General features: G+C 49.8%; 1 long non-coding RNA gene across 1 annotated transcript; it reads right to left on the minus strand.

The window, feature by feature from the left end:
• Window positions 1–16,033: 16,033 nt before the first annotated feature.
• On the minus strand, window positions 16,034–24,470 carry LOC131492653 (uncharacterized). Its single transcript, XR_009252214.1, has 2 exons — window positions 24,100–24,470; window positions 16,034–17,045 (listed from the first exon to the last, which is right to left on the minus strand). It is a non-coding gene; the product is annotated as an uncharacterized LOC131492653 (long non-coding RNA).
• Between the last annotated feature and the right edge of the window lie 617 nt (window positions 24,471–25,087).

Here is a 25,087-nt window from a genome sequence, read left to right on the forward strand (position 1 = left end):
CATCGGGCTGTCTCCTGTCAGTGCAGAGCCTCCTAGGGATTCTCTCTCTCTCAATATCTCTGCACTCCCTGAAATGCTGTGTCTTTGTCTCAGTCAAAATAAAAAATAAAGTTTAAAAAATGAGATTCAAAAACACATATCTCTGAAGTTCTTTGTAACCTGTCCTCTCTGAGTTGGAAAGAGCCCTGAGATCCCTGTGTTAAGATTTGAGGAGAATGTGATGGAGTCTTGGAGAGGAAAACTCTGCTCAGGCAGGCACTGTTCGCACGAGTGTGGCCTGGGCAGGTGTGGCAGCCGCCAGGCCCAGTGTGCACTGCTGTCTGGCATCCTACCCTTGTCTGCGGGTGAGCCAGTGAGGTGGACCTCATTCCTGCTCTCGCTCCTCGGCTCGTTCCTGGCCTCAGCCAAACCTGCTGCCTGGGCCATGAGACTAGGCTTCCAGACCACGCCCTCCCTGGTGCTGATGCCTAGTTATAGGCATGATTTTCTCAGTTGGATCAACCTGTTTTGATTAAAGAAAAAACTTGGAAAAATTGCCACTCTGCCTGTCTGGCAGTACTCTTAGAAAAGCTCTCTTACAGCTCCTTTCTGGTAAGTTTTGTGCTGGGGAGTCCCTTCCGCAGGCTGTCCTCCAGGGGAGCTTTGTCAGCACTTTTGAGTAGAAGCCTGGAGGCTGTGGGAGGCCAGTGTGCCTCAGGTCTCCAGGCAGGATGGACATCAGAGCAGAGCCGGGGAGGGGAGAGAGTGGCAGGGCTCCGAAGTTTGGAATAAACCTCGCCACTCTCTCCCTTGAACTGTGCTGAGAAGGGCCTCTTGATTTCCTCTTCACCCCGGCCTCTCCTGACCCAGGTATCTTGTACAGCCCTGGAGAGACCAGGTGGAGGGGTGTGTATGTGCCGTGTCCCAGGCAGTAAGAGGGAAGGTTCAGATGCCCGCACTGGGTCACACGTCTGGGCCGTCCACACTGGGGACAGAGCCTGGTGCTGGGAGGCCAGGCAGGGCCGGGGGCTGCCTGGGAGCTCGGTAGTCCATATTTTCAGCTTTGGAGGATGTGGGACATCTGGCATTTACTGAATTTGGTGGGCAGATCTCAGAAACGGGCTTGTATATAAATGCTCGGTGGGGGCTGCATTCCAGAAGCTTTGTTTGCAAAGTGCTGTGATGCCCGGGTAGCTGGTCCCACCGAGGCCAGAGTGGCGGGAAGCCTAGACTTTCCTGCGTGGCAGACCCTGTATGTGGATAGAGCAGGCGTTGCAATTGCAGTTTCTGTGTAGAGTGGTGGAGTGCATGGTGTCACCAAGAGCGTGAGTCTGTCTCCGCCTGTCGCCGCAAATCTCTGGTCCTCATTCCTATGCCACACGGTGGGCAAGTGCCTCGCTTTACAGAGCTAGCGATTGTATCGCCATCTGTGGGTGCCAGGTGTCAGACTCGGCTGGGGAGGGTCCCGGCCTCGTGGCCCTTTCCCCACGCCCCTCAGATCACAATCCCCCCCTGGTAGGGTCTTGGCTGGCTTCGGGGATCCTTCCTCCACCAGCTTGCACACAGAGCCTGTTCCCAGGAGGAGCCCTGGTGTGGACAAAGGTGGGGGCCTGTTCCCCGAGGACCATGCCCGGGGGTGTCTGATACAGCTGCTATGCCCGGCAGCTGACACCTTTGCTCTGTGACCTGTTTCAGTCAGCTGTCGGCCACGAGTATCAGTCGAAGCTCTCCAAGCACTCGTCCCAGGTCCAGTCCATCAGGGGCATTGGAGGCAAGTTTGGTGTCCAGGTGGGCAGAGTTGACCAGGTGAGTGAGGCGTCATGGGAACCAGAGTGCAGGTGACGGAGCCCCTCCCTCTAGACCAGGGAATGCACTGGGCCTCTCGAGATAGCACCTCGACTCAGGCCTGTGGGGTGCCGTCCAGGTGCAGAGCTTCTAGAAGCCCCCCGCCCCAGTCCCTGACTCAGATGATGTTCCAGGTTAACAAGTGAGAAGAGGAACACTGTTTCTTGTAAAAATCCCCCACATTGGTATCTACAGATCACATAGACCAGGGACAGACAGCCTTCCACTGCCTAAGACCGTGCCCGTGGGGACCATTTCTAACCAGGCTCCCTGCATGGGTATCACTGTGACCCGGTGGTGTTCAGGGCAGACATGGCAGAGTGCCGCACACATGCCCGTTTCCAGGGCTAAGGCCCGGTGTCCTGGCGCCTCTGGGCCTCAGTCTCTCAGTCTCTGACTGAGGGCCGTGTATACCCTGTTTTACATCACAGCAGTTGGGTTTTGGAGTTAACCCTCTGTCTGCATTCAGGCTTTACCACATGTCAGCTGCGGTTCTGCGTTACCTGCCTGTAAAACGGGGCGACGGGGATTCATGTCTCCTAGGGCCGTGTGCGCAGATGCCCCCCCACCATGCCCGTTGTGGTTACTGATGATAGTATTGTTCTTGGAAGAGCTCATGGAAAAGCAGGTGTGCTTGTGGCGGGAGGGGGTCGCCGAGGGTTGGCATTGCGGGGCTGAAGTCCACGAGCACAACTTGCCGTGCAGGGCCTGCAGGTGGCTACCGGTCCACCCGCACTGCCTACTGGGCGTTGCAGAATGTTTCCTGGCCGAAAGTTTCCATCCCCAGAGCTTTGCGCGTGAGGTAGGCCTGCCCATGGCTTAGGAAGGCAGAGGTCAAAAAATAACACGGTTTGTGGTTTCAAACCTTTCACACGCATTCTGGGATCAGATGACCTGTTTTGGAGACCTCTAAAAACGTGTTTCCCTTCTTGTGGTAATTGCACTCTGTTGTGGGTTTTGAATACCAGGGGAAAACTGAGAAACACGCCTCTCAGAAAGCTAAGGCCTGAGGCCAGTCGAGCAGGGGGAGAAGCCAATGTCCCCGGAGGTGGTTTCCTGGGGAGTGCGGTGTCTCCTCTGGGGGAGACTGTGCTCTCCGGGTGCGTGGGTCCTGTGTCACCGCCACGGAAGCTGTCTTTCTGAGCAGTGTTCCCTGGACAGTCGGCTCTGGGGCCTGGTCAGTGAAGAGCTATCTTCTCCCCTAACAGTGTAAACCCGAGCCTTTCAATTAATGATGGTTCACTTTTACTGGACACGGGTGCTCTCGAATACGTCACTGGCTGACCTTTCAGTTGTGCCCATGTTGTAGAACCTTTTTTACCAATGAAAGAGTGTCACCTTCTCAGAGGACTTGATGTGTCTTGAGCAAGCCGGTTTCTTCCGCCTCTTGCTTGTCATCAGATGAGCCAGGGCGCGGGTGCTGTGGCCAGGTGTGGGCATTTCCTGTCCCTTTGGAAAGGGATGGTAAGTGAGTAGCTTCCAAAGGGTTAGTTTCCCGAGTGGGAACGCGGCTCGTTTCTGCCCCAAGAAGCAGGTACCCATCACAGGCTTGGGGTCCTCGCTGCCCAGGGCACAAGTTGTAGGCCGAGGCCGGCTCACTGATGTGTGACCGTGGGTGGTGTTTTCATACGTGTGCGTCATGTCCTGGTGACTCCTAATTCCGGAATGTTGCTGTCGTGAGTGATAGACGAGAGACCAGTCCATCGTCGGTCTTTGTCCCCGACCCCTGTCCAGTCCCCTCAAATTACTCGAGCGACTTTGGCATCAAGTACAGCCTCAAGGCAAAGCACGTGGACAAGAGTGTCGTGGACTTCAATTTCCAGGGCATGACCGAGAGACACGAGTCACAGAAAGGTCAGCCTATGGCAGCACGTCCTCACTGCTTGGGGCCCCGTCGTGTGGGACGCCTCCTGCGTCCCCAGAATAGGACCCAGGGAGACAGGCCCACATTACACTCCCAGCCTTTTTACCTGAACATGTGAGAGCACTCCTGTCTCTTCCATGGGTTTAGGGGGATTGTCGTCCTTCGGATGCCAGCTCAACCCCAGTCCCGTGAAGGGCCCAAGTCTCCCAAGCTACTTCCTTCTTCTCTGGACCATGGGATCCAGGCGCTATGCAGTTTTTGAAGTTAAAAACCTTGTTCTCTTGTGTCATAGACATTAGTGATTATTAAGAAGCGTAAATTCCTAGAAAAGGAACTGCCGGGTCACGGAAGGTGGAATGTAAAATTTTGGTGGATGCTGCCAGATTGTCCCTGCAGGCCCTGCTGGTTTTCCTGTCCCTCGTTAAAATCCCTGCCAGGCATCAGTTATACACTGATGTGTGCATGCGGGGTGTGTTAGAGACGCAGTACCCTCCCGCAGAGGCTGCAGATTGTTGGCTCTTTTGCAATGTTTTATTTCGCGTGCATGTTACAAATGTTCATAAAGATTTTATCTTTTTGAAGTCATCCGTACACACGTGTGCTGCTCAAACATACAACCCCTATATCACAAGTCAATAGCTCGCACACCTGAGTCACCAGGAGTTCATGCACGTTTAAATTTTTGTGTGATTTTCTTCATTTATTTCTTTCTTTGTTTATTTATTCATTTATGTATGTGTGTATGTGTGTATTCATGCATTTATTTATTTATTTATTTATTTATAATAAACTGGGAAGCGGCAGAGAGAGGGAGAGAGAGAGATTTCCAAGGAGGCTCCACACTGTCAGTGCAGAGCCTGACGTGGTGCTTAAACTCACAAGCCACGAGATCATGACTTGAGTGAAACCAGGAGTCTGATGCTTCACCAAATGAGCCACCCAGGTGCCCGTGCACGTTTCAGATTTTGAAAATCATTGCCAACCGTTAACAATAGAGAGCTCACGTAGGAATTAAAAACCCAGAGATCTTTAAAAGATGAATTAAACCCCACGACTGGAAACACCACCAGCTCGGCATTTGCCCAGGGAAGCTGCTGGTGCTCCCGCGGGACACTTCCTGTCACTGGCCTGCCCGTCTGTCGTGAGGCGGTGGACTTGGCCCTGGAGTGCGCACCCCCTGCCTGCTACCCACGCCCCTCTGCCCGCCGTGCACCCTGCTGATCAGGGCCTTGTCTTGGATCTTCTTCAGTGCTGTTCAGACTCTCTCCCCGACGTGGCATGTAGGAGTAGAAACCGCCTGTGTAAAATACACCACACCATGTCACTGCATTGTTTCTGACAATGAGTGGAAGCTGGGCTTGCTGCCTTGGTTGGCTAGACTGTTCTGTGGCAGACAGTCATTCGAAAGACACGGCAATAGCAGCATCAAAGGTCTGTAGGGCAGGAACCACACAAGCTGCCTGAACCTTGTGGGCACAGACGGCACACTGGGCTGGAGTCAAAATGAGGCTCATGAGAGAGCCCCAGTCCGGGCCACGTGGAGTAAGTAGCACGAGTATTTTTTAAAAGTGCCCGTGGTAAAAGGGCTGTGATGGACATGCAGCTGAACTGATTGTTGCCATTCTTTTCCTATCGGAAAGAGCAGGCCTTCACGGACCTATTGCCCATGTTGCTTGACGACGGAAACAGCTGGAATTGACCAGCCTTATGGGGTTCCTTCGTGCGTTCTCTTCTGCATGGGGGCGAGGACTTTGTCAGAACTGCTCGGTGAGGTTTTTAGAGGCTCCACATCCTCCCACCCTTTGAGGGAGGGAGAGTGTCTCTTGTCTGCAAAGGCACCAAAGGCACAGGCTGACTGTCCAAAAGCTCAGGTCTTTCCTCTATTCGGGGTAATTTGACATCTGTATAGACATCCTGTGAACGCAAGGGGAGGGGTCAGTGTCAACAATGGACCAAGCGAGGATGACCTCAGGGGGAATGTTACCCCCTCAGAATGCCCAGCTTTAAATGTTTTCCCTACTTGTTCCCAATTGTTAAGACCACAAGTTCCTTGTGTGGGGAACCAAGGGCAGTATTGCTGGGTAATCATTAATGATTCCAGGATTGCTTTCTGATTGGGGATAGTGTTGGCCACATTTTCCAATGTCTGTAAAATACGAATGAATTGTTTCTGTTGTGGGGAGAGACAGTTTCCGTAATGAATTTCTCAAAAGTCCGTGGCAGTGAATCCTAATAGAGTTTCAATTTATCCCTTACCTTTTCCCTGTGCTTCTTTGTTTCTTCAATTCTACATATGAGTGGAAGTATTGCATGGGATTTGTCTTTTTCTCACAGACTTATTTCGCTTAGCAGAATACTAACTACTTCAAACATGTCCCTGCAAATGGAAAGTATTCATTCCTTGTTTTTGCTGATATATATACATATATATGTATATATATGTATATATATCACTGATATACATGGATATATATATATCACTGATATATATGGATATATATATATATCACTGATATACATGTATATATATACATGGATATGGATATATGGATATATATATGGATATATATGATTGATATATATATATTCATATATATGTCTGTATATATCCATATACATGTACTTATATATATATATATATCAAAATATATATCCATATGTGTATTCATTTATATCCAAACATATGTGTATATATATATTTATATATCCACATATACCCATATACGTCTTTACATATTTATATACATAATTACATACCTATACATATATATCCATGAATATATCCATGAATGTATCTACATCTCTATATGTTTATATGAATCTATAGATATATAGATATATGTAAACATATACATTTATTCATATATCAATATATATCGATTATATAGATATAGATATAGATTTAGATATTGATATAGATATACATCCAACTATAGGACCCAGATGGAGGTAGAGAATATGATGGTATGGGAAAGAAGTCAACCAGAAAAAGGCAAGTACCATCCAGTAATTTTACTCATATGTTTAATTGAAGTAACAGACAAGCAAACGGAAACACTGAGAGACAGAGTGAGACAGAGAGAGAGAGAACAGACAATGAAGAAACAGACTCTTAAGATTAGAGAACAATCTGATAGTACCATAGGGGTGGTGGGATGCACTGGGGGGTGGTGAAATCGGTGATGGTGTTTGAACGGTGTCCTTGTCATGATGAACACAGAGTGATCTATGGAATAGTTGACCTGAAAGTAATATAACTCTTCATATTCACTAACTGGCATTAAAGAAACAAAAACAGAAAAGACACTGTGAAAAAGCAAGACAATTAAATGAGGACCTATCCACTCATTGACTAGGTGAATTACATGAGATCTTAGCTATGGCACTCTTGCCATGCCTGCCGTGGCCTAAGACTAACTTGGAGGAAGTGACAGTGTCTTCTAAGGCACATAGGGCTTTGACACTGCTATTGTGGTGTCTTTGGAATGACCGTCGGCTACAGGGCAGTATTCCCAACCAAGGCAGCAAGGCCAGCTTCCAATGATTGTCAATAAATCCATGCACTGAAATTGGGCGGTGTATTTTCCACAGGCCATCCACGATATAGGGACTCTGACTCTCTCTCTCACTGTTTCTCCCTATACACTCTGCTTACTGTACCTATATGTGTGGGCTTCTCTCTCATTCATTCCCTGGATTAAGAACTAGGATGATGAGAGCAAATGGTCTCTGGCTACTCTACCTCCGGATGAAGATTTGAAGGAAACTTCCCAAGCTGCTGCCGAAACCCCTTTTGTTTCAGGGATCTTCCCTGTCTTCTCTGGCCTGACATGGACTGCCTAATTTGCCTTTTGGAAAACCAAACCAAGCCAAACAAAAAAACAAAACATGGTGTCTGCTCATCTAACTGAGCTGACACGCTTTAGAACCACGTGAACTCTTTTCTCTGCCCTCTGTGCCTCTGTTGGCCTTCAGGCAGACACCTCACCTTTTCTGCCTTCTCTTTCCCCCTCCTCCTGTTTCTGCACCACCTGGGGTGCAGCCTGCCCTGCAAACCAGCCTGCAAACCAGCCCTGGCCACTGCCCAGTGTCCTTGGGAATGGTGCTGGGGGTAGAATCGGCTCCAACACCTGGAACGGCCACAGGGTGCCCACAACTGTCCCAGGGGTTCTCCCAACATCCAGCATGTTTCAAAGCCACGGGAACAGAAACGACGATGAGGGCAACGGTGACTTCACCAGCTCGGGAGTCGGCTCCCAGGGCCTCGACATCCTCACGTGGCTTCTGTGGAAGGTGTGGGCTCAGCAAGTCAGGGAGGAACCTACACTTGTGTCTAAAATACCCACACGACAGACTTCACCCTCTTTTGGGGATGATTTCCTGGCACTGCCTCAGCCAAGAACAGCTTCATTTTCCTGAAAGATATTGGGGCCAAGGAAGACAAGCACCGCAGGTGACCCAACAGGTCAGAGGGATAGTCCTTCACAGTAGGGACGGGAGGCAAAAAACGGGAGCTGGTGCGGCCTAAATAAAATTCTGAGCACACTTTCAGGGTTCCTTTTACCTACACTTCCTGACTAGGAGACACCACCGGGAGAGGTGGCAGCGTAAGGCCATGCCGAGTCAGGAGCAGGGCCCGCTCTCCCAGGGGACAATCCCTCGGCTCTCCTATTTGGGGCTTTTCATGAGAACACAGTACGTAGAACCCAGCTCTCCAGTATACCCCATGCTCAGTGACAAAGCGGGAAAATTAGAGTCGTGGAGGGGTGTTTAAGTTCGAAGATATTCAGAAACATCGTGTGTGGCAGGAGCCCCCGTTGCAGAGAGCATAGGTGACCACGTCCCTCGATGCAATCTCCACCATTGAAGACAAGATGCTAGAATCGTCAATACAGGAACTGTTTGTGATGGGAGATTCTAAGCCTCCACGTACCTATGCAAACACACGTATAGAAGCACGGAGTCGCGTGTTGTGGGAACATGAGCTCCCAAGACAGACCAAGTCGTGCCCGTGTGGGTTCACAGGAAAGCTCTGTCCCCCCTGGTCTGTCTCTGCCCTTCAAAAGACCAATTTCACACCAACATTAAGAGATGTGCTTCTGGTGCCCAGAAACTTTCACGGTCTTGGCCCCCATCTCTGCTCTTTTCCACTTACATCATTCAGAAAAGTGTAGCCAATGAGGAGTGAAGCCCACACAGGGGACTGTAAGAAACACAGACAACCCAAATGAAAACAAAAGGAAAATCACCTTTGGGAAAAGGGAGACAGAAGGACACTGGTGACTCATACCACAAAATCGGGTTGGTCTCCCAGAGGTCTCATCGGCATATCCATCATCCTGGGGTTTGGACACGGTTTGGCCTGCCAAAGCTTTCCACATCTGAAAGAGCAGGGCCCAGGGTCAGGGACGCCTGGGAGAAGGGCTCTCAGAGGCCACCCAACAAGCTCTCTGGCCACAGCTTGTCAGCTCTAAGCTCGGGGGGCTGGGCAGCCGGGCCAGCAAATGCACACGCACAACCCTGTGTGGGAATGACTACATCAGACACAAAAGCAACATCATGTGGGATTTCTAATACTGCTCTCAAAGGGCATCTGAGACCATCAGAAACATTCCAGTTTCAATTCGAGTGGGAAAGTGTTCTGGAGAACAAAGAGTCACCCGTGCATTTAAGTCATCCATTAAGAATACGTCCCTCCGGGGGAACCTGTGAGGCTTGCTCTGTTAAGCGTCCAACTTGGGCTCAGGTCATTATCTCGCCAATCGTGAGTCCTAAGCCCCCATCGGGCTCTGTGCTATCAGTGCAGAACCCACTTCAGAGCCTCTGTCTCCCTCTCTCTCTGCCCCTCCACCGTGTGGTGCTCTCTCTCTCTCTTTCTCTGTCTCTCTTTCAAAAATAAATATTCAAAAAGAAAGGAAAGCAAGAAATCAGCAAGGAAGAAAGCAAGCAAGAAAGCAAGAAAGCAAGAAAGCAAGCTAGCAGGAAAGAATTCACGCCTTCACTATGTCCTAACAACAGTGTTACCCAAACAGGAAGGAGCCCAACAACATGAGGGAATGCCAAATTACATGGCCTTTCTCACTTCAGAGAAACAACAGGACCCATTTTGATTTCAAGTACTTCCTGGAAGGGTAATAGTGACGTCCATAACTCGGGCTCTGGCACCTCCATTGTTTCAAGTGATTTATTGGAGGGCTGCTTCAACACCTCTGGGGAAATATCGGGCTCGTACAATGCAGACTTTTCTCCTACTGGGTAGCTCAGAGGATGGTCTGTCCGCTCTCCGACCAGCACATCAGAGCTGGAAGGGTCCATCTGGCACAGAGACAAGGGACAGCCGCCTCACACCTAAACAGGACAAGACTTTTCCCACGCGCAAATGTAATATCGAACTTTTAAGGGTATCAAGAGAAGCCTATGTATGAGAACCGACTCGTCTTCCACACCAGTGCTGGTAAAATTCCACCGGGGCCAGGAAGCAACTGAAAGTCTATTTGAAGTCGATCAAGCTGAAGCTCCACCCACGTGTCTGATCCGGGGACACCAGTAGGTGCTTTCTGGGGTGCCACACCTGTGCTCTGGTAGTTTGAATTCAGTCAGAACAATAGCCCGTCTGGACCCACCCCCTCCAGCTCCACTGGGTTTCCAAGTCCAAATCCGGGATGGCAGCGAGGGGCAAATCAGGGCTCAGCTGTCAAGTGTCCTGGTGGGACGTCTGTCACTGTCCCCTGAACGGGCAACAGTTTGCCAGCAGGTAAGACAGGATCCACACTGTCCCTTCAAAGCCACCACTTCAATGCTCCACTCTGTCCAGGTGCCCCAAGACCAGCAAGAATTTCCCAGATGTAATCTGCTCTTGCCGCCTTTTAGACAGCCAACAGACTCAACTCTCAGCCCTGGGAGGGGAACCCAGACAGTGTCGTCCCAGGGAGCCCGTTCGCGAATGAAAGAACGGCTAACCGAAAGTTGTGTGATTTGCCCACAGTCTCTGCCTCTCCAGTCAAGTGGGTCCCACGGCCCTGAGCTGGACAGAGGCCACCCAACTGCAGGAATTCAGCCACCTGCAGTTCGGGCCGGAGGAAACGGTCACACGAATGGACAGGGGGAGCACCTGTGCCTCCTTCCTCACACCCGGCCTGGCAGCCCTGCCCACCGTCCACATGCTTCCTGCTCCCCAGCTCCAGAGTTCTCTTTGGAAACTACAGGCAACACTGGAAACCGGGCTGGATTTTTTAAATGTGATTTAATTAATTAATCATTTGTTTTATTTATTTATTTACTAAATTCATACGTAATCTCTACACCTAACGTGGGGCTCAAACTCACGACCGTATGACCCCGAAGTCAAGAGTCAAGGCTGTTCCAGCAGAGCCAGCCAGGCGCCCTCTTGATTATACCTTCCAAACAACAAAATGTCCTCCCAGAAAATTTCTGTCCTGATCGGATCTTCGCACACCCAAAGGGAGCATCCCCTCCCTTTCCTTGCTCAGGGACTCACTCCTGTGTTCTGGGTGGAGGGAACACAATGGTGACAAGGGACATACCTTTCTGTTTTCTTTTTTGTTATAATTTTATTTTTTTTATTTTTGAAAATTTACGTCCAAATTGGTTAGCATATACTGCAACAATGATTTCAGGAGTACATTCCTTAGTGCCCTTTACCCATTTAGACCATCCCCCCCCTCACAACCCCTCCAGTATCCCTGTTTGTTCTCCATATTTATGAGTCTCTTCTGTTTTGTCCCCCTCCCTGTTTTTATATTATTTTTGTTTCCCTTCCCTTATGTTCATCCCTTTTGTCTCTTGAAGTCCTCATATGAGTGAAGTCATATGATTTTTTTCTTTCTCTGACGAATTTCACTTAGCATAATATCCTCCAGTTCCATCCATGTAGCTGCACATGGCAAGATTTCATTCATTTTGATAAGGCACAGACCTTTCTTCCAGGCGGAAGGTGAGGCTGTTCACAGGTCTCTCTCTGAAACCCAGCGATCCACTGAGGAAATCCCAGGCATCTGGAGGGATCCGTGTGTAACACGATGAAGAGTAAAAACGTCAGGAGGACGTCTGCCGCCAGGGCAAGTTGTCAGGCGTGCAGAACTTTTCAGGACTCCAGGACATCCTCCCACACTTCACACGGCTTTGTGAAGACATCCGAAGGAGGGAAGGAGGAAGTGCATTTGACTAACGAAATGGCTCAACTGGTTTTCAGACACATTGAGAAAATACAGAAAATAACACGTTTCCAAAGATTTGTAGCTGCATAACGTTTTCTCTTCCTGCAAACAGAAATCATTGCTGCAACCTGCCAGCATACATCTCCTCATGGCCTCCAGTCTTTGTTCCTTGTAAATGAGGACTTTGCTACAAGTGATAAAATTCTATTACTGTGAGTTAAACACATACTCACACACGCAAACACACACACACACACACACATGCACACACACACGCACCCACACACACACATAAGGGCCACCAGGGTGGCACAGTAGGTTAAGCGTCTGACTTCGACTCAGGTCACGATCTCGAGCCCTTCGTCCAGCTCTGTGGTGTAAGCTAGGAGCCTGGAGCCTGCTTCTGATTCTGTGTCTCCCTCTCTCTCTGCTCCTCCACTGCTCACACCCCATCTTCCTCTCTAAAAAAGGAACAAACATTAATAAATAAATGAATAAATAAATAAATAAATAATTACATAACCCAAGGAAACCTCTCTGAAGGGACCGTGTTGCAGCTGGGAGACAACCTAGCACAGGGAATGCTGTCTGCATGAAAAGCAGGGAGCTTCTGGGAGCAAAGGGAGAGGCCGGCTGCAATTCTAATGAATAGTAATGGTTACTGCCCAGAGATCAAGACACCAATCCGTCAAGCCACCGACTCCCTACCAACTCCCAGAAATGATACAGCAGCCTCGACAGGCACCCCACGGTTAGACATTACAGAGCAGAGAAATAAAGTGCCCTCTTTGCCTAGAAACAAGCCAGTCTCAAGCATATGCCACTTACATCCACGAACCACTCTGTCACACACAAGAACCCCAGGGTCCCCGGCATCCCATCTACACATCCATGTCGACAAGCACATCACTGACGCTGACCCAGGCTCAAGGGGAGGCCTTAGACTCCACCTCTCAAAGGGAGTAGTAGCGAAGCCCCTACCTCCCATCGCGACGTTGATGTCATCATAGGCCACCTCTCAGCAAGTCTACCATGTCACCACTTGTAGGACGCATCCTGATGTCACAGGAATCAAAATGTGAAAGCAGCGTCAAGATGGAATCGGCACTTGCACGCCGGTTTGTGATGGGAGACGTGTCTCCGCTGCCGGTGCAGCTCAAAGTTTGAACCCGGGCTACTTTACGTTCCAAAGTGAGGGCCAGGGAGCAGTCATTCCAGGCTGAGACCATCTATCGCACGGAGGGGATCCCTAAACAACCACTAACGTTTTCTATTCTAGAAACTTCTGCACAAATGCCAAAGGAAGATGTACAGTAAACCCTCATGAATGCATCACCCATCTTCCACCAGTATCAACCCACAGGGTCACTTAATCATTGATGCATACCCTGACCTAATCCAGGGCGTCGCATTCCCAGAGGGTGGGTGAGGTCACGTGTAAATACTGGGACATACGGTGGCACCGTGAGCCCTTTGTGTTGTCCTCCTTGCAATCCACGTGGCTGAGCAATACATATCGCTTCTTTACCTAGATGCCACCGGGTAAATCTGAAGTGGATGTGCCAGGGCTCACACTGGCCACAAATGAGTTTCTAGGGAAGCAAGGGGAGGAAACGGTTAGAATACTATCACATGGGGTAGGGAGGGGAGTAAAAACCAAGGTGGGGGCAGCCACAGTTTCTCTGGAAATAATGAGTGTGGTGGCACTTTGGGCAAAACGTTAAAAACAGGGGCCCCTGGGTGGCTCAGCTAGTTGAGTGTCCAACTTCCGTTCAGGTCATGATCTCACCATTGGTGAGTTCAAGCCCTGCGTCAGGCTCTGTACTGAAAGCCAAGAGCATGGAGCCTGTTTTGGATTCTATATCTCCCTCTATCTCTGCCCCTCCCCCAGTCGCATTCTGTGGGTGTGTCTCTCTCTCCCTCTCAAAAATAAACAAACATTAAAACATTTGAAAAAGTAAGAAAACCAGGGTCACTCAGCTGCCACTCAGGGGAGTATACAACTCTTGTAGGAGGGTCATGGGTCTGTGCAGACGTTGCTTCAAATCTTAAAAAATAAATCGAAATTAGGGGCACCTGGGTGGCTCAGTCTGTTTAGCTTCTGACTCTTGATTTCAGCTCACATCATGATCTTTTTTGTTGGTGAGAGTTGTGTCCCATGTCGGGTTTGTGCTGACAGTGAGGAACCCGCTTGGGATTCTCTCTCCCTCTGTCTCTGCCCCTCCTCTCTCTCTCTCTGTCCCTCTCAAAATGAACACAACTTTTACAAAATTTAAAGGTAACATAAAAAAGAAAATAAGGTGTTGGAGATGAAGACATCCTCAACCCTCTATTTGTGCAATGTGACAATCCTTTAGTCACTGCTTTAATTACAAGTTAAATTTTTTTATTTTTTTACGTTCATTTTGAGAGCAAGCACTTGCGTGAGCGGGGGAGGGGAGAGAGAGAATGCCAAGCAGGGTCCGTGCTGTCAGCGCAGAGACCGATGCCATGCTCAAACCCCACAAACCATGAGACTATGACCTGAGCCGAGATCAAGAGGCAGATGCTCAACCAACTGAGCCACACCGGCACCCCTAGTTAATGATTTTTAAAGCAACTTCCATTATTTTGTTCTCATTATAAGTTTAAAAATAGCTTTTACTTAATTTTCCAAGAGCATCCTGGCCTGGAAACCAGAGCCATGGCTCTGAGGCCTGGAGGCTAGGCTGTGGGCCGCCCCTCAGCATCAGTGGAGAAAGGTTCTGTTCGCCTCCTCTGAGGATGGTTGGCCGGACACACCAAAGACACTCCAAGCCAGTGGGACGGTGGCCACCGGTTGCACAGGAGAGGCCAACGTACCCTCTAACTGCTGGATGTGCCCCGGTGCGTGTCTCCGAAACCCCGTGTGCAGCCTCTCCGTGGCGGGGAGGGAAGGAACCGTCCCAGGGTCGCCTGAGCGACAGGGATCTTGTGCCAGAGCCTCTTGAGTTGGCCTGGTGGTGGCTGCCAGCCCCCAGTGCGGGCAGACCCTCCCGCCTGCCACACTGGCTGGTATAAGACTCAGCACTGGGTCTGAGCTTCGGGAGAAGCAGCCTAGTGGGTTCCAGGGGCTGAGACGATGGGGAAGGATGCAGCCCTGGGCACTTCTTGGGACCTTGAGAGGACAGCAGCAGGACAGGAAAGCCCACACAGAGGGTGGAAGAGGAGTGGAGACTGGGCGGAAAGCACGCGCCTGTACACACATGCGCACACGCACACACTCCAGTCTCCTGGGGTCCTGGAGGAAGAGCAGCCTCAGCTGGCCCTGACCGTGGAAGAGTCGCCCTGCCCTGTTGGCCTATTGCCTGGGCCCCCGGCTGCACTGATTCCGGGGCCGCTACCCTGGGGTCTGGACACTTGGCCCTCCTGTGGAGGACACCCCTGTCCTGAACTGCCACTTCCAGCTTCCACACTACTACTTCCACGTGGCAGAAGTGCCTTCATGGCCCCGAGCACCAGAGAAAACCACGGCAGCCACTTCTCAAGTCAATGGCAGCTTATTCTCACTAGTCTTTATTGGCAGTGAGAAACGCTCCACTACTGCCTTGAAAGCCAGCAATAAATAATGCCGTGATAAAAATAGTTCAAAGTAGACGGTACCTACTCTGTCATACAATCAGGAAGTTCACCAAAGATGAATAGAAAACACAGGGAAACTGTCAAACGTCCAATGAAAAGCAGAAACGACATGTAAAGAGACGTGTCGTTTCTATCTCTGTCCCAGCTGCATAAGAAATAAGGCTCCATGATCTGAGCACATTCCTTGGTGGCTTTTTTATATGCCACCTCAAAATTATAAGTTACGTTGGCTACTCTAACCTGAAATGGCTGTCTCCTCAAAATCTACACATGGAGATGGGGCGCCTGGGTGGCTCAGTCACTTACGCGTCCGACTTCAGCTCAGGTCATGATCTCACAGTTCGTGAGTTCGAGCCCCACGCCCGGCCCCGTGCTGACAGACAGCTCAGAGCCTGGAGCCTGCTTCGGATTGTGTGTCTTCTCCTGTCTCTGCGGCATCCATGCTCATGCTCTGTCTCTCTCTCTGTCTTTCAATAATAAAGAAACATAAAAAAAATTAAATAAAATCTACAAATGGAGAATGAGGTCCACTCCTTAAACTTGTTTACAAACAAATCTAAACAGCTGATTTCCGTAAGAACAATAAGGCCTTTATTAGAGTTGCACTCCATTGTTTCCAGGATCTTGCATCTTGCTCTGTGCTGAGCACCCAGCGCCCTGGCCCGAGGTGGGAGACCAGTGCACCCTGATTGGTCCTCTGAGAGTTCTGCTGCCAGGGGTCTAAGGTTCGGGTTGGGGGAGAGAAGGGGGTGGGCAGGGTTCCGGGGAAGAGGTGGCCAGGTTGCCCCACCCAGGCTTTCTGGGGCCTCGGCTCCCAGGTTGTGCGGGTCACTCCAGGCAAACCGCCCAGGCCCCCAGGGACCAGGCTCAGAAAGAGCATACCGGCCCTGGGAGATTTTCACAGTGTTTCAATCAGCTTTCCACTCCAAGTTTCTTTAGCTGATAGTCAACACCAGATATTTTTAATCTCTTCACACTGCACAAGAAAGCATTTCTTGCTAGAAAAAGTGTAGTTAAGGTGAGTCGTTAAAATACAGCGACAATTGCTGCAAATTAAGTCTGCTTATATCAAAACCATGGTTGTAGAGCTAAGGGACATTCGTAAAGGATAATGCAGGCTGTGTCACGGTGATTTTACAAACATGGTAAAATCCTTTTCTCTGTCAGGGTTTCTTAACAAACAATTAAACAATGATAATTACAATACATGCACAGGTTATAAAAGACCGTATTTGTCGTAGGATTCATACATACAGCCATGACAGTACATTCATTTGAAAGACTAAACTGAGATATAAGAACATCAATTGATTCCAAAGGATATTTATAGCCCGGATATACATGAAAGTCAGGAACTCTCTATAGGGAGTGACAAATTTACAGAAATGTACGAAACATTAAATGCTAAATGAGTTTCTCTATCCTATTCACGAATTTTTCAGTAATCAAACACTGTAATACAATATCTCAGGGTCCATATAACAAGGATTAACAGATGAAAGATCTGGTTGAAGTTTCAAATGTAGTCACTGCTGGGCTCAGCGTGCTGCAAGACCATCGGGAGAAGCAGTGTGGGTAAACTGCAAGATAAAAGGAAAGAATCAGTCTTAAGACAGCCCGAAAAGCACCTTCCGGGGCCCCAGGTGGGGCCTAGCGTGTGTCCCCCCTCCCCAAAGACCTTCCTGGCTGAAGAGATTTGAGAATCTAGAGAAAATATGAAGCATTTTGCATTATCAATGAGAATTATTCGATTGAGTTCCTACTGGCTTAAGACTGAAAGTTCCCAAATTAAAAAAAACAAGATGAAGGAATCAATCAACTATTCTTTTATTTTGTCAGGATTTTAAGTAATCTCCACTCCAAAATGGGGCTCAAACTCACTACCCTAAGTTCAAGTGTCATAGGCTCCACCTGGCCTCCAGCCAGGAGCTCCCAACAATCAAACACTGTGGCTGAGACAGGAAAACAGGATGAGAGCAGAACAAAGCCCACCCCTGGAGGTCCTCAGAGCAGGGAGAAGAGGGCCGGGCTCCGGGGCCCACACCCGAAATCTCCATGTTCAAACTCAGCGCCTCAGAGGGCAATGTGCTTCCGCTTTCAAAAGCTAATCTCTCAACTGAGAGGCCACCAGTGTCACTCATGTGAGGACGAGAATCCTCTTGGGCCTGGTCCATTCAAGAAGGTGTGCGTAAAACAAGCCAGCCAGGGCCTGTTGACCCGGGAGCTCCACCAGACCAGGCAAAGGCCAGTGCCACTTGCTCCCGAACGACCGGGAAGGTCAGCTCAGACCTGGAAAATTTCCTACTGCTCCAACAGCAATCCTGCCTCCCTACCAAAAAAGACATTAGCAGACACTGAACCCAAACTTCTTTTTTTACGAAAAGAGTGGAAATACAGTTTTCTCTGGAAAAACTGAGAACACACCAACCTCTTTAAGTGTAAGCACACAAACACCAGCATCCTCTTAGCAGGTGTAGAGAAGCTCGTGTGTGTGTGCGTGTGTGTGTGTGTGTGCGTGTGTGTGCGTGTGTGTGCGTGTGTGTATGTGTGTGTGTTTGTGAGTCTATGTGCGTCTGCGTGTCTGTGTATTTCTGAAAGTCCCTAAGTGAGCCTGCTGCGGCTCTCCTGGCTCACATGGACATTGCGCAGACAGGACACAGGGTGTCCGACTGTGGCCTGCACGGACGGTGCCCTCTACTCACCAACAGGAGGCGTCGGCAGGATTAAGACACGACTGGCTGAATCCAGCCTCTGTGGTGCAGATACTATGCCTGCTCCAAGCAACACAAGGGGCAGCGTGCAAACGCAGCATGCGGTTAGTCTTAAAATAGCACATGAGGGCACAAATACAGCCCCACACATTCTAAACCACAGCAGCAACCACTGAGGGCTCCCGGGGCACTTCTGAGTGGGGTTCTCTCCACCCGCAAGCAGCCGGGGGAGTCCCCGGGAGTTCACTCTCAAATAGCAAAGGGGCAGTAGAGGCCATGAAAACACTTTCGCCGTGTCCATCTGCCATCTTGTGAAAGAGGGGCCAGGGCTGCCCATCACATACGTAGCTCTGCAAGTGACGCTCTGAGGCTGGTCCAAAGCTCTGAGGACACCCACGATGCCTAGTTGTAGTAGTGGAGAGAATACGCTAATATTCCATCAGATAGAAATGTTAAAAAAATCTCAATCACTGTGAAACTTTGATAAGCAGAAGTCAGGAGTAATCTTAGATCATCCGAGCCTGAGCATGCCACAGCATCTGAACGCCTTGTTACATATTAAGTCGGCCATTCTCCATCAGTGTTCACATTCCAACCCAAGAGCCTCCCATACCTCCGCCAAGAGGCTGGGGCAGAGCAGCACGTCACATACAGACCGGCAGCATCTTCTTTGGCTGCATAGAGGACAGAGAGGAAGTGACCCAGAAGTCTGCAGGGAGAGTCTCTGCTGACTCAGCAGGTAAGTCAAGAGTGTCTTGATCTACATTGCTATCTCTAAGAAGGTGCCCTCCTGAAGCTTCTATCATCATCCTGGGAAATTACAGGACACATTGTGAAATAAAAACCAAAACTATATAGTAAGGTTACCAGCCCTTTAAAATGACCGCACTCTGCAAGTTTGTTTACAGCTGTTTACCCCCATTCCTGACAGCCATTGGGGGCCCCCTGCCCAGATGGCTGCCCCAGGCGGTAAAGGGAGGCAGGGCCGTATTTGTGCCAGGACACTGACTGGGCACAAGTCAGGACACTCCTGGGCTGACTGGACCTGCCGCACTGTCTTTGTGAAATCACCTTCCTGCTATAGAAGATACTACCTTTTGGTTTTCAAAACAGTCTTTAAGCTGCGGACAGTGCTACACGCTAGGATGGTCCCACCACACCCTTTCACATGTCCTATTCTCGTCACACTTGAGTGTTCTTATGGCAATGAAGACAGTCTTAAGTAGTGGTGTGGGAGTAAATCAGTCCTGCTGTTGTATAAGGAGAAATCAACACTTCGTGTCTTTTTAAATAAACGACTGTAACCTTCTCCCAGAGCACAGGGCCCTGGACTGCAGAGAGACCTCCGGCCGCCCCCAAACACAACTTACAGGCTCTATTGCCAGGCTGCCATCAACGTGTTATGATGTGAAAAATATTTCTCAAGACTATCAAAAGTCAAATATCAAAAGGAAAGAAACCAAACTCCTCACCTCTGTTAAAATATTGGTTTCTCAATAGCTCATTGGTTTGGTAGTTTTTTAAGTTTTTGTAGGTACATTTATTTATTTTTGAAAGAGACAGAAACAGTATGAGTTGCGGAAGGGCAGAGAGCTAGGGAGAGAGAGAATCCGAAGCAGAATCGCCATTGTCACCGCTGAGCCCAATGGGAGGCTCAAACTCACGAAGTGTGAGATCCCGACCTGAGCTGAAAGCAAGACTCAGATGCTTAAATGATTGAGCTACCAGGCGCCCCTGTTTGTTAGATTTTCAGAGAGAGAGGGAGAGAGAAAGAGAGAACGATTGTGTGTGAGCGAGAGAGGGGCCGATGGAAAGGGTGACAGAGGACCCAAAGCAGGCTCCACGCAGACAGCAGCCAGCCCAATGCTGGCCTCAGACTCACAAGCAGTGTGATCCTGACCTGAGCCAAAGTCAGACACTCAACCAACTGAGCCACACAGGCGCCCCAAAGCTCATTTGTTAATAAATTAAGAGTGAAGCTTAACTTGTAAGGTAAAATTATCTCCACATTTGGAAGAGTAGTCTGGTACATGATTCCTACAAACATAATAATCTACGTTCCTTTTTTTTTTTTTTTAAGATTTTACTTTCAGGAAATCTCTACCCCCAACACAGGGCTCAAAGTGACAACCTAGAGATTATGAGTCACGCTGTCCTCCGACTCAGCCAGCCAGGCACCCCCAAATATAATACTTAACAGTTAACGCAAATTTAGATATCATTAGGCCGAAAACTTATTTCACCGACCCTTTGGTCAGTCCCCATGACCAAAAGGTGGTTCAACTCCCATTCCAAGATAGCACGAGCCTGAAATCACGAGCCAACACCCCAAAAGTTATGTCAATCTAAAGGATGACGACATATTGCACTTGCGTTGAAACCAAGACTTCAAACTCAAAACAATATCCATTGAATCCTAATAGTGTATTTTCAATCAGAGATGTTAACGTGGAGTCCACTAATGGGCTTGATTTACTTATCTTTGAGAGGCAGAGAGACAGCACGAGCAGGGGAGGGGCAGCGAGAGATGGAGAGAGAGAATCCCAAACAGACTCCACGTTGTCGGCACGGAGCCCGACTTGGGGCTCGACGCCACCAACTATGAGATCATGACCTGAGCCCAAAGCAAGGGTCGAGCGCCGAATCATCTGAGCCCCCCAGGAAGCCCACAGGAATGGGCCTTTGGGGAGAGGGGTCCATGCTCTCCGGGAAATTAGACAAGGGTGCCGTGGAGGGGGATTTGCACTGGGGACACTGAGGGCATTCCCAAAGGTGTTCAGTGTTCTGTAGAAGGATCAAAAGATTCCTGATTCTCCATTGAGCCCATGAGTCAAACAGAATTCCACTGGGAAATCAGAAACAGAAGCCATGAAACTTCCACGTGGCACACAAAGTAAGAGTGTTTCTCTCTCCACATAAGAGCTAAATGCACGCCAGTCTCACGAGCCTGTGAGGGGAAGGGACAGGCAGAGCTCAGGCAGGAGGAGGCAGCACCGAGGACTCCGTGCCACACAGCACAGACCGGGCCTGGGGAGAGAGGACTAGCTGTGCGGTGAAGCTACGCGCTGCCTTGCTACAATACAGGTTGCAGGGTCTCCAGCAAGAGAGCAGTGGGCGGGTGCGGACGGCCAGGTGTCACCTGTGTGTTCTGGGTCGGGTTCTGCACCAGAAGCGCCAGGGCGGTGACATCGAAGGTCCCATCTGAGGCCATCAACGTGCCGTGAACTCCACTGTCTACGCGATTCTTGGCATCCGCTTTAAGGCCAATCGATAGGACCCAGCGAATCACTGGGTCCTTCCTCCAAACCAGCACCTCTGCCGACAGTCAACACCCATGGCCACGGTGGCTGCCGAAAGCTCTCTCCATCACAACCACACCCTGTAATGCAGGACAAGGATCTCTGCTGTGTGCCCCAAGCCTATGCTTCAGCTGCACACTCCGGGTGTTCTGGAAAACCTTCCTCCCGTCAGACAACACTGTTGGCCCCGTGCCTGGGCACCTTGTCACTTCAACACAAACGTCTCAGTTCTAATCGCAAAGCCCGCTTTGTGGACTCAGTTGAAAATCAGAGAGACCTGAAAAGACTCCCCAGCATATTAAGAGACTGTGACGGGATACCTCACGTTCATGCAAAGTAACAAAGATTGCATTTGCTTTAGGAGACAAGGAAAAATCACCAGATGATTCACTAGTTACTTCTGGTGAAAGACTGCTTCTGTCAACTGTGAAGAGATTTAAAAGGAAGTACACACTACAGGAAACACATTTACCCAATTCATTTCCAAGGTCTTTCACTAGGTAAAATAGCAGTTGTTCAAACGCATGGACACGCTTCAAACACTTGCAGATCCTTATTACATTTCTCTGTTACATACCTTATAATTAAATTATGTATATACACAACATGTATCACAAAGGTTGGCTTCTGGCTTTTCTTGTGATTCACAATAACTCAATCACAGCTAGGCTATCCTTCAACTGGGCCATCCCCGCTGCCCCTTTTTCTCAAGTTTATTGATTTTTGAGAGAGACACAGACAGAGACAGAGACAGAGACAGAGACACAGCAAGAAAGTGGGGGAGTGGCAGACGAAGGGAGGGAGGGACAGGATCCAACCTAGGCTCCACACTGTCAGCGCAGAACACGACAAAGGGCTCGAACCCACGGACCGTGACATCATGAGCTGAGCTGAAGTCGGAGCCTTAACCGGACGAGCCCTCCAGACGCCCCTCGCTTCTGGATTTTCAATCGGCCCCCAGCACCGAACTCTGCGCTGAGGAACCAGAGTTACAAGCCCACATCCTGGAGGCATGGAAGACTCGTCTGCCTTTTGTGGTTAGTTACTTCCTTCCTCAGCTTTCAGACACCCAATTCCTTGCTGTGGCTGCGCCCCTCCCGGTTACAGAACTCTGCCTCCTCCGTGCGGTAAGATGGACGAGCACTGTGGCCGCCAGGGACCAGGCCTACTGAACAGGGTCCCGATTTCCCTCAAGGACTCAATTCTCGACACCACACAAGATTTTCCAATCACCTGCTCCAATGGAAACCTCAGGTGAGTGCTTCCCAGCCTTACAGTTAGAGCCCACTCAAAGACATTGAGAAATCTGCGGAATTCTACAGGGAGTAGGCACACGTATGAGGTCTCCTAACCTGTGACTGACAACACGCATCTCACAGTTAGGACGTAAACGAAGCAGTGAGGTGGTCGTTCGTAACAAGAATCGTGCCATCAAATACGACGTGACCACGGCCGTGACTGAGACTCATTCTCCCAGGCGGACATTGTCAACACTAGGCACCTTTCGTGGAGCCTTATGGGGCTCTACCTCACCGCCACCTCCCTGAGAACTTCACTCCTCATAGCCCACTGTACCCAGAAGCCTTACCAGAAACAGTCGGTTAACACATATTTTATAAGTGACGTGTATATGCTACATTCCTTCATAAAACAAGGTAAATGTGATTAAGAAAACCATAAAGAAAATACATTTACATCACTCTACTGGATGGAAACACATAACTTGCCTATAAGTGGACCTGATCTTCAAACCCTGGCTGTTCAAGGGTCAACCGTATGTTTCTGGGACTGGCCATGCGTGTCCACAGAGACCACAGTATGATCCACTCTCAGACACTGCGTTATACCTATGATAACACAGAACCCAAGTGAGCAATTTGAACATCTCAGGCCCGGAGAAAGTCACTTACACACACTCTGTGAAACTGAATCAAATGCTGGGGCAAACAACTCAATAAACGCTGTCCTCATATGACCAAGTACTTAACCCATACCTCCTGAAGATGACAAAATAAACGGAGGAAACACAGTGAAATGTTTTGGCCAATTTTTGTGACCTCTGGACTTACAAGACATACACATTTCTGGGAGCAGTGGGTGTGAGAGCCAGAGGGCACTACCACGAATCTTAATGTTTTCATTACAGAAAGTATAAGGATGTGGAAGAAAACACACTGGCAACATCCAAGGGACCGAATTTTCCCAGCATGGTTCCAGGAGCAAAAGGCCCTGGAGGCCTTTTTATGTCCGTGGAGGACATAATACTGCTTTGCAGCTATAGACTATATTGAGCAAACGAACAGCTACTGCTTTCAAAACACGTACAGCTGAAAAGTGCTCAGCAAGGTGACAAGAAACACAATGCTTATTTTTTAAAGTTTTGGTGTTTTTCAGCTTGTCCACCCAATTTGCTGAGTCCCAGGGCACCTTGGGAAGGGTTTTCAATTCAGTGGCTCCAATTCAGTGGCTGTGGGGAAGCAGAGTGATGAAAGGGGAGGTGGGGGGTGTCAACGGCCACGTGAGGTCTCCCGACACGGGGAGGGGTCTGCAGGCAGAGACACCACGAATCTAGAGGAATGAGGCCAGTAAGACCACCCACACGCAAACAGGCAGGGGACACCAACCTGGTCATGCAGGCTCGTCGCTAGCGTGGCTGGGGTGGACCTTTTGTTTTCTGGTGAGCAACCAGCGGATGGATTTTGTGATGCCCTTCTTCTTGGGGGCGTTGTTCAGTGAGTCCTCGTTATTGCTAGTGTTGCTGAGGTTGCTCAAGGGGCCATCCTGAGAGGCTGTGGATCTGGGGGACGCACAGGAGAGCATCTTCCACGCGTGCTCGTCGCACGACACACCGCCCCACGTGATTAGAAGCACAATCCCCCAGCTTCTAGGGAGGGCTGCGCCCTGGGAGCTGACACTGTCTCCCTCCCAAGTATATCTGGAGTCCAAGCACCTTGGGTGGAGAACGCTCAGCACCCCTCCCTGGCCGTGACCCGGGAGCACGGAGGACATGCACACCTGAGCCACCCCAGGACATGGTGCGAGTAACAGAGAGGCTGCTGGAGCTGCCTGGTGGGGGTGGGGGGAAGAGAACATGGCTCCTGACAACCCCACAGGGCACAGTGCAGCCCAGGAGAGGAGCCCTAGGGAGCATGTCACCCAGGATCCACCGGGAGGAAAAGGCAGGTCTCAGGACTGCTGGTGTGTAGGATCTGAGCAAACGAGGTTGCCCTACAGCCACCAGCATCACAAGACTCTGGTCTTTCCCACCTGCCTTTTGCTCTGCTGGCCACACCCAGGGCACCCAGGCAGGTATCCCAAGAACACCGTGCACGTAAACTCAGTTCATTGGCCTTTCTTTGGAATCGCTGTTCCGACCCTTTCTCCCCCATGGAGAGATCAAAGGGTTCTCAGAGCTGAAAACCAGCCCACAGGCATATCTCCTACGATGCCTGTGCCCCTTACTTTGTGGCGTCCCTGATGTCCTCGTGGCTGGCCTTGGGCAGTGCCCCTTGCTGCAGCCTGTCCAAGCTCAGGGACCTCTGGGAAGAAGGAGCTGATGGTACACATAGTGTCCTTGCCACACTATCTTGTGACTCTTCCTCCAAAGGCAGC

The sequence above is a fragment of the Neofelis nebulosa genome, chromosome 13 (genome assembly GCF_028018385.1).
Source record: "Neofelis nebulosa isolate mNeoNeb1 chromosome 13, mNeoNeb1.pri, whole genome shotgun sequence".
Classification (NCBI taxonomy): domain Eukaryota; kingdom Metazoa; phylum Chordata; class Mammalia; order Carnivora; family Felidae; genus Neofelis; species Neofelis nebulosa.